This window comes from Armigeres subalbatus, chromosome 2 (genome assembly GCF_024139115.2).
Source record: "Armigeres subalbatus isolate Guangzhou_Male chromosome 2, GZ_Asu_2, whole genome shotgun sequence".
In the NCBI taxonomy this organism is placed as follows: domain Eukaryota; kingdom Metazoa; phylum Arthropoda; class Insecta; order Diptera; family Culicidae; genus Armigeres; species Armigeres subalbatus.
In genome coordinates this window covers 357,309,133-357,319,090 of record NC_085140.1, presented here as the reverse complement: position 1 = coordinate 357,319,090, position 9,958 = coordinate 357,309,133, and the positions used below count along the sequence as shown (strand labels likewise).

The window sequence follows — 9,958 nt, the reverse complement described above, 5'->3', positions numbered from 1 at the left end:
TTATGAGGTAATTCTTACTTTTGCGGTGGTTTTGTTCTACAATTTGATATTTTATCAACGGTCACAGTGCTCGACATAACAACGACTGTTTTGAAAATGGTGAATTTATGTTCATTAGTTTTATCCCGGATTCAACCTTTGTGTGTTTTGATATTTTCATCTGTTCGTCTGTTATTTCTACTCTTATAGTTTTTGATAGTGTGTAGTATACCAGCGTATGTTGTGTTGAGATTATCAACATCTGTACGGTAATTGACAGTATTGGTGTGATTTGAGATGTGGCACATCTCTAAGATGGGGAGAGCTGAGGCTCTGCGAGAATGGTCTAGTAATGCTTGTTTTAGTTAAGTCAAATTCATGGTCTTGATCAATAATGTGTTTCATCAGTGCTGTTGTTTCTCTTAGTCTAGCTATCTCATTATTTGTCTGTGTGGTGTTTACTTCTACGAGCTTTTGGTGTTTATTTATGTGTGTTCACCCATCACAACCCAACTATCTTCATCTGTTTCGCAACCATCATCATGCCATCAACATAGCTCAACCACATCACCACAACATCAAATGGATACGAACAGCATCAATTCAGCAACAGCTAACATGACTTCCGCTCCAAACTCCATCAGCATCCAAAATCCACATCTGCCAACACAAACCGCCTACAAATCAATTCCGTTCATCCCCCAGCTGACCACCAACATCGCACACTGCCTTAAAATTGACTATCCACAGGTAAAATTAGCATATCGAACCATAAAAACAACTAAAACATCTTAAAACAGGTAAAGATCCAGTCCCCATAACACATCAATCAAATGTTAGTTTACAAAATCCCATGCAAAAATTGTGATAACACATACATTGGTATGACTTAGAAACCAATTAAAAACACGACTAAGTGGACATCAAACACACATAAATAAACACCAAAAGCCTGTGGGAAGTAAACACCACACAGACAAATAATGAGATAAGCTAGACTAAGAGAAACAACAGCACTGATGAAACACATTATTGATCAAGACCATGAATTTGACTTAACTAAAACAAAGCATACTAGACCATTCTCGCAGAGCCTCAGCTCTCCATCTTAGAGATGCCACATCTCAAATCACACCAATACTGTCAATTAATGTACAGATGTTGATAATCTCAACACAACATACGCTGGCATACTACACACTATCAAAAACTATAAGAGTAGAAAGCACAGACGAACAGATGAGATTAGCAACACACAGAGTTTGAATCCGGGATAAAACTAATGAACATAAATTCACCATTTTCAAAACAGTCGTTGTTATGTCGAGCACTGTGACCGTTGATAAAATATCAAATTGTAGAACAAAACCACCGCAAAAGTAAGAATTACCTCATAAAACAATGTATATTAACTAAATACTAATATTTGACACATTTAGAAGCCAATACTATGACCATACGACACCCAGAACGACATGTAAATTAGGACAAAAACGATTGACCAAGTAAGCATTAGATTAAGTAACAAACTATGCAACATTGTAACGAAACATTCTCTCAAAATATAGTTTTCCCTTGAAAAGGCCACATCCAATGGCCAGAGAAACGTGGCAGAGTAAAACGATAATCGTTTAATGGTTTTAAAGACTGAGATAGCCAAAATTTCTACATTTAAAATTTAAAATTTAAAGTTTGTAATTCAAAATTTAAAATTTAAATTTAAAACTTGAAATTTTAAATTTTAAATTTTAAATTTTAAATTTTAAATTTTTAAAATTTTAAATTTTAAATTTTAAATTTTAAATTTTAAATTCTCATTTTTCAATTTTAAACTTTAAATTTTAAGCTTCAAATTTTTAGTTTTTAACTTTATATTTTTAATTTTTAATTAAAATTAAATATTGAATAAAAAAAAGAAATCGAAAAAAAAATAAAATAACAATAAGTTTTAATTTTTTTTAATTTAAAATTTTAAAATTCAAAATTTTAATTTCAAATTTAAAATTTGAAATTTCAAATTTTATCTTTAAATTTAATGTGCATGTTTGAGAATATTAATTTTGAATACAAAATTAACATACATTCAAGTTGGTTCAGTTGTACATTATACATATTTTAGCATTGATTATATTTTTTGATATTCATCAACATCATATGGTAAATCGCAACTAGTGCTAATAAAAAGAATCTCTTTTTGCAGATGTGGTGTAGCAATAAAGGTAATAAACTATAGAGGAAAATCGTCACTGGCGAAACATCTTTGCTGGCGAGGATAGGGCGTCAACGAAAGAAAAATCAGTACGTTTTGACAGTTTTGTACCCAACATTTTTGGGAACGAGAACGAAGGGAACTGCAGCGACAATCGTCCTCTATGGTTTATTAGCTTTATAGGTGTAGTAGATTCAAGAGATCACCAAACGAATCGCATATCTCTTAACCTAATTACTGAGGATATGCTATAACAAATGTTTGCCTTTTGCAAATAAAATACCACAAGTCCGTCACACAAGTTGATTAGTCTGATTGGAATTCCGTTACTACTTCCGTAAAACTCATTTAAGCTCTTCGGTGGACTCTCTACAGGCACAGGACACTTTACCAGCGGTTTGCTCCGTAGATGAATTCTCGCTTAACTTTTCAAAAGGACCTAAGTAACATTTTTTTCATGAATTAATTTGAATAGCGCAATCAAAAGCTTTCATGTTGTTCTGTTGATTGCACTATTCAAATTAATTCACAAAAAATGTTACTTAGGTCCTTTGGCAAAGTTAAGCGAGAATTCACCTGTAATAAACATAAAATTGATTACCCACTGGTTAGTTCCGGCGGTGAATGTTATTTTTGTGGATCGGAAGCGACCTTACCCGATCGGTTTCATTTTTTCACCTGATGCGATGCGATGTTGGTACCCCAAAATTGATCACTCCTTTGTGGAATTTTCGGTTCGTTCGAAACTGATAGTGTCTGGCAGATTTATGCCACTCTTGCGCTACTCCACACCCGCACGAATTGCTGCACTTGTCGACTCTTTCAAATGCCGGAGGATGATGTATCTGCCGAAAAACATATTTCATACAGTAATTTGACGCGTGACCGGAAAATCCCATCGATAAGGAACTTACCTGCAGTTTGCCGGTTTGCCGTGGGTACATTTGTCTCCAATTTATTGAAAACTTTTCGTTGATCATTTTTTCTCCGCTCAGGAGCATCCTATTTGTTTTCTGCGGTTCACACTCAGCAGTAACTTCTAGAAACACACAAAATCGTACCGGATGGGTAGAAAGATAATATACAAAGCTTACCCGTGAAATGATTTGTTTCCTATTCGGCAAAAAGGCACAAAAACAGCATTTAAACTTAAACAACTAAATTATTGAGCACGATATTTGTTTTTCCATGCTCGCAGATTGAAAGAAAAACTGGAATGACAGTTGGATGGGCTTGCGATTTGCCGCATGCTTTAAGAGTGATATCACAGAAATTTACAGTAATATTACGCCGATTTCGTGATTTTCACCCATTTGGGATGCAATATTATATTTAATTTTGCGCGGGCATGATGTGCAGCATCTTCGGCGTATTGAAATGCTGAATAAGGCAGGTAATTTTATAATGAATCCATGTAACAGGAAAAATATTTTTTCCGATTAGATGTTACGTCGAGAAATGTAGTAAAACGTCGATATGAAGTAAAACTACGTAAAATAACTTATTACATCAATTTTTAAGGTACGTTTTACAACTTTACGTCGCGGCATATTAATATTTTTTTTGCTGTGTAGTGTTCCTGGACTTGTTGCGAACTTGGGTGTGACGAACTGTAAAGCTTCGTCCGGTAGATGAATGTTGATTCCTTGATCATCAAGTAATCCTTTAATAGTTATTATCTCTTTGATTGATAATATTTTGGTGGTTGCTATGGATACCTTTTTGACAACTTATGGATTGCGTCTTGGATATCCTCGAGAAGTTTGTTGATGATGTCGATATTAAAATTGGAAGAAATGATTCCGATATCATTCATCAACAGGTCGTTTAGGGTTTGCCTGTGGATGGTTATCTCACGAATTGGCGTAAGCGTGAGTTCCTGGATCCTGTCATTGATGTTTTGGTTTATTTTAAATTGTTGATTGTTCTGGTCGATTAGCTCATTCATCGTTGTATTGATAGCGTGTAGCAGATCAGAAGCGTCTGGGGTGCCAGCAATCCACTTCCATGGCACGGTTCCGACTGCATTCCATCTTTTTCGTCCTGTGCCGGTTCTTGCGGTTTTAGTTGGTGCAGGTGCTACTGCATAGCTGCCTCCTGTTTTTAAAATCTCAATATGTTTGTTAAAGGATTAGTTATGTGAACATCATTTTATATAAGACGATCTTACTAGAAGTTCTGCGGTTTCTCAATTGATGAAAAGGTTAATGTGGGTGAATTCTATCTTTAAAGTGTACCTGTCTGAATTTTGCATGATTTTTTCTTTTTATGAGCAATAACAATGGGTCGTTTCGTAGATTTCTTATTGTAAGTGTTTAGGTTTAATCTGATATGGATCGTCAATATAAGCGCAATAATTGTAATCTGTAAGCTTAACAAAGATATGCAGGTTGTTAGTATTGTTATGAAAAAACGTTGAAGATGGTTTTAGAATATGAGCCCAAGTTTTCCTTTTCCTTTTAATTTTGATTGTGTGTAGCTTTATTTCGCGATGGTCTATATAAAGTTTTCCTCCTGTCTGCTTGACCTTAACCTCTTTGTACCGTGGTTTTCTTTTGTTTCGCTATATCCTGAATTTTATTAAAGACTTTTCTCTCCTTTATTGAATAGATGCTCGTTTTCCCTAATGCTTGTTTCTCATTTTCAAGATTTGATCGCTGATTTTCCTGTAACTTTTTACTAATCTCATCAAAAGATTTTATTCCTGGCTTTCTCCAAAATTGTTTCTAAATTTGTAGGGGGTCTCTCTTCTCCATCTCTAATTCCGTAAAATATTTCTTACCGGTTTCAATTTTTGTGGTACTATGGATGGTGCCTATTGTATAGTGTGGTGTTGCGATACGGTACAAACTTCTCTTTGTTAGATAAATCATCATATTTAGCCCGAACACACACTGGAAAAAATTTCATTATAAGCGTAGAGTGGAAACGCTTCTACAATCCCGTTGACCTCACTTTGGCTTTGACGGAGTGTAGTACATTTCCACTTCTAATCTTTTGGGTAATCCTCTAATTTTCTGATACACTTTTAAACGCAGCTTCATTCAATCACAAACTATCATACGGGGGTGTTCCGTAAGTTGAAATCAGTTTAATAAGGCCACGTTTAACGTCGGGTATCGATCTGGATTTTATAGGATAAGCATTGCGAATTTGGATAATTTATCTACTGCCGAAAGAAAAATGTTTGGGCAGGAGGATAGTAAAATGTCAATATGTACGATATCAAGGAGGCTTCTTAGGGAATGGGGGTGTCTTGGAAAATGTAATTTCTGTAAGGCGATTTTCTTTCATACTTACTCTCCAAACATTTGGGAAACATAGATTGACAAACGTCTGTATTGCGTGGAACGCATCTTTTGGGAAAAGAAGAATGTTCTTCGGGTGACCTCCTTGTGGTTTTCTTCTGCTCCTCTGTGTGCCCGCTGGTGGGACTTCAAGGTCCAATAACCCTGTTCTGCTCTTCTGAGTCGGCGTAAGATCCTGCAATATTGATTGAGTGAGTGTGATTTTAAATGTTTTATTTCTTGAGAAATAATTTCTGTACGCAATCTGCAACGTATTAATCCATTTTCTAGGACATAATATACAAGTTACCTCTGGTTGCTGATGCATGAAATCTCTGAAAATTTTAATAGCAAATGGTATACGAAATGTTATCTCTTGTATATGGTTCTCCGAAATACCGAGGGAAAGATTTCTGTCGTACGATTCTCATTCTGTAAGCCTTCTTCTTTGATAAGTAGTATTTGGTTCTTGAAAATGTTCTTTTCAAAGGTTTTTTCAGTTAAATTAATCAAATTTTCGTTATCCGAATCTTGCCGGAGTGTACGGTGTCGTCGTCTTTTGATGATGACTCTTCTGTCCTCTTTGGTCGTTTGCGTTTATTTGCATGATTGTACATTATTTATGTTTTCTGGCATAATTCTAGACAATCCATCTGCAACGACATTCTGTTTTCTCAGTCGGTATTGAATTCTCGTAATCGAATTCCTCCCAACCTTAGCTTCCCATATCTGATCAATCGACCTCATTGGGAGTTTTCAAGTTCAGCGCATATGTCAGTGGCTTATGGTCTGTATATAGGGTAAATTTACGACCGTAGAGATAGGGTCAGGAAATACTATACATGCCCAATCTATGGCAGAGAAGCTCTTTTCTATTGTTGGAGTATTTTTCCTCCGTTTTCGTTAGAGTGCTACGCGATGCATAGGCGATTGGTTTATCCTGGCCAATAGGACCTTGGGGATAATACTGCACCTAAGGCAAAATTAGACGCATCCGTCGTAAGCGAAATGAAATCTTCTGTTAAAGTCAGGATATTGCAAAATTCTGACTGGCTACTGAGAATATGTTTGCATTCAAAAAGTTGAAACAAATTCTTTTGTATGCGTAATTGTTTCGCCTTTTACGAAGCTGTTGAGTTAAAAGGTTTGATATTTTTACATAAACTCATGTGAATTTCGCTGGTAATAATTGAATCACACCGAGAAATCCTCATAATTCCTTTTCATTCTTGGGTAAATGGCCAATTCTTGAATTGTTTTAATCTTATTTGGGTTGGGTTTAACTCCTTCTGGAGTAACTATCGTGGCTAAGAAATGCGACTTCTTTGCGTAAGAACTCACACTTATCCTAATTGAATTTTAAAAAGTTAAACTTTCTTGCAGTGTTTCCAGTATTTTCTTGAGATTTAATAAATGTTCTTGGAGGCTGGTAAGAGTATATGATAATACTTCATCCTTATGCAACCAGAGCACCTGGACGCCAATATGCTCCCTGAGGATGTTATCCATCACCTTCTGGAATGTGGCCGGTGTGCATTTTTAAGTCCGAAAGAGCATTCGAACGAACTCCGTGAAATTCTCCTCCATCGACACGTTAAACGCAGTTTTTTCAATATCTTTCTCGTGGACTCTCTATCTGATGAAACCCTGAAGCAAGATCTAAAAGGGGTTGAAAAATATTGACATCTACCCAGTTTTATCCAATATGTCTGTAATATTGGGTATCGGATATTTGTCGTCAATGGTTTTTGGTTGAGCTTCTACGATAATCAATCACAAGTCGCTATTTCTGTGTACCGTGAAGCATAATGGATCTTCTTCGGCAATGATCCAAATGCAAGTGAAGCGACCAGGGCTACTCGACTGTCGAATGATTCCTTGGTCTAGCATCTTTTACGATTTGTCCGCTGCACCTCTTCCCTGTAAGCAGAATGGGTAGCGATAGTTTTTAGAATATACTGGAAGATCATCTTTCGTATTGAGTTCGATGTCTAACAGCGTTAGAAAAGTAAGCTTTTCATCAGTTATCATGACATGCTAGAATTTACGTCAAGAGGTTGATGAGTTTATCTTTTTCCTCTCCATTCAAATGCTCTGAAATTTCTGATTTTCTGTTTTATGGTTGGATCTGGCTTTCTCTTCTTGCCAATCTTGATGAGTGACTTGGAAGGAAGTATCTTCTCAAAATTGAGAAGTTCAGTAAACAAAACTTCTTTATCGATATCGATATTTTGCCTGTTTGTTATCCAGGTTCATCATTGGAAATGTAGCCGTACCGTTTTGAGCACTATATACTCCAGACAGTATGATTATATTTTCACCAATGGAAATATCATTTTCAATAAAAAAAAGTCTCCCTCCATGGTTCTCTACGGGTGGTTATATAAATAATTTCATTCTCGTGAAAGTTAATTTGTTCCTTTCATTAGAATTTTTACTTAGGGGCATATCCTTATGTCATTTTATAGAGCATTGTATTTGGATGCCGTTTCAATAACAACACCGCATAGATCTCAGTGATTTAAAGCCGATGAGAGGCCATCAAAGAAATCGTGGAACCTCGAAATAAAGAATTTCAGATCTAGTGACCGTATATGAAATTTGCTAATGGATTTAGAAGCGTGAATTTGTCAGTCGTATGTGAACCGTTGATAACTTTTTACCCTTTTCGGTGGTCCCTAATTGAATATATTTTGCCGGGACTAATTCTGGTGCAATATAATTTTTAATGGCTCCCGTATCGACAAGATATCTGTAAAGTCTACCAGTTTTCCTTTGGATTTCTAGATACGGAAGAAAATTATTAGTTATTCCCTCTTCCACCTGTTTGTTCGTAGCTTCGCATAATTCTAGCTCCTCAAGCGGTTCATCTGCTGGATCTGTTGCTGTAACATCACTATTATCTTCCCTACATGAAATTATTCGGCATATGGAAAATCTTCATGAATATTGACTTGATTTGGTCTTCTATAAAGGAACGACTTGGTTTGAAATTTTGTTTGACTTGACCTGGACGGATCCAGGTTTAATATACGGCAGGACCAGCTTCGAGATGGGCCCAATATAGCATGATTTACTGGCTTCGATGAAGTATTATGGCATAAAAAGGTTCTTTTGCTGATTAAACTGATTAGGAACAAATGATAGTTGTTTGTTGTGTTTGAATAAAGTTAGACCTGTATGGCACCAAACACTCAAATCCATACGGTCTTAGATATTATTTATATTTGGCGGAGGTTTTTTCAAAACATCAACTTGCTTTCTTTCTCGTCTTCTACCGTAGCGCTGTTTCGTGCTCTGAAGCAACATTGTAAGCATCAGCGAGATCTGAGGCAGGTTGATCTAGTTAGATCGGAAGTTACGTCGTCAGAGATAATCGATAAAACGCGTTAATCAGCAGGGGGTGTCAAGTAAGTACCCGCGATTGCCTTTGCCTCTATAGGTGTATTGTTTAACAAGATTTTATTGATCTCTGTTAAAAAGCGATCTGCAATTTTGGTAAAATTCCAATACACTTTGGGCACCTTGTTTTAAATTTGTCATCCTCATTACAAGGATTGATAAATTTTGATTGAGGATTGATAAGTTTTATCTCCAAAATATTCAATGAGTGTTGATTTAATTTTGTCCCATGTGCTAGAGGTGTAATGATTCGCAGATAGAGGCAATTTCATTTGCCTTGTCCATGATTTTATCTCTGTACTCCTAACCAAATGGGTACAAGACGAGCATATTCGTTTTGGGCTACACACGCCTTTGAGTCTCGATTAGTTTTTTCCTCAACAGGAGTAATCCATCTAGGAAGATTCTGTGGGTTTCCCATCAAACTCTGGAACTAAACGAATTAAATCCGGAATTCAGGGAAAGGCTTGCTATTATTAAACGCACTTAGGGAACTGCTTGTGCAGATGCCGAAGTGGATGCTCTAGGAGCTGTCGCCATAGCTTGCAAAGCAGCGATTTGACCTGCTACTTCTTCGGCTTGTCGACTTTGCCTTTCGACAATATTCACTAATTCTTCGATCTGCTGTTGCAGATCGCTAACTTCAACAACTCTTATTGTCATTTCTTAAAACTACACTTGCACTATCCACTCGCACTGGATCACTTCCTTTATAGCTAATATTAGTAGTGATGAAAAATAAAGCTGTTATAGTGAATAGTCACACCAGAGAGAAATGATAGACAGATGGTGGGAATGATAGCAAATTTTGAAGGGACTTATCACTATCGTCAGTTGGTATTCCACCAACGATGCTGTAGAACAGGTGAAATGAGTAGATCCGATGAGGTCTGAGCACGAGTCCCAGTGCTTGATGAATCTTCCTGATCAGGGAACACTTTGAGATTCGACAAAACCGGCGAAATTTCAGATTTGCACAATTCCAGTTCCATGATCGCAGGTACATATTTTCGATTTTCGGTTTCACTGCTTTAACGGATAATTCACTACCCCTAACTCGACTTCGCCAACGAATTACATT

At 36.4% G+C, this 9,958-nt stretch overlaps 1 long non-coding RNA gene across 1 annotated transcript; it reads right to left on the bottom strand.

The window, feature by feature from the left end:
- Positions 1-2,910: 2,910 nt before the first annotated feature.
- On the bottom strand, positions 2,911-3,386 carry LOC134217121 (uncharacterized). The gene is made up of 3 exons (XR_009980918.1): positions 3,283-3,386; positions 3,103-3,227; positions 2,911-3,033 (listed from the first exon to the last, which is right to left on the bottom strand). It is a non-coding gene; the product is annotated as an uncharacterized LOC134217121 (long non-coding RNA).
- Positions 3,387-9,958: the final 6,572 nt, after the last annotated feature.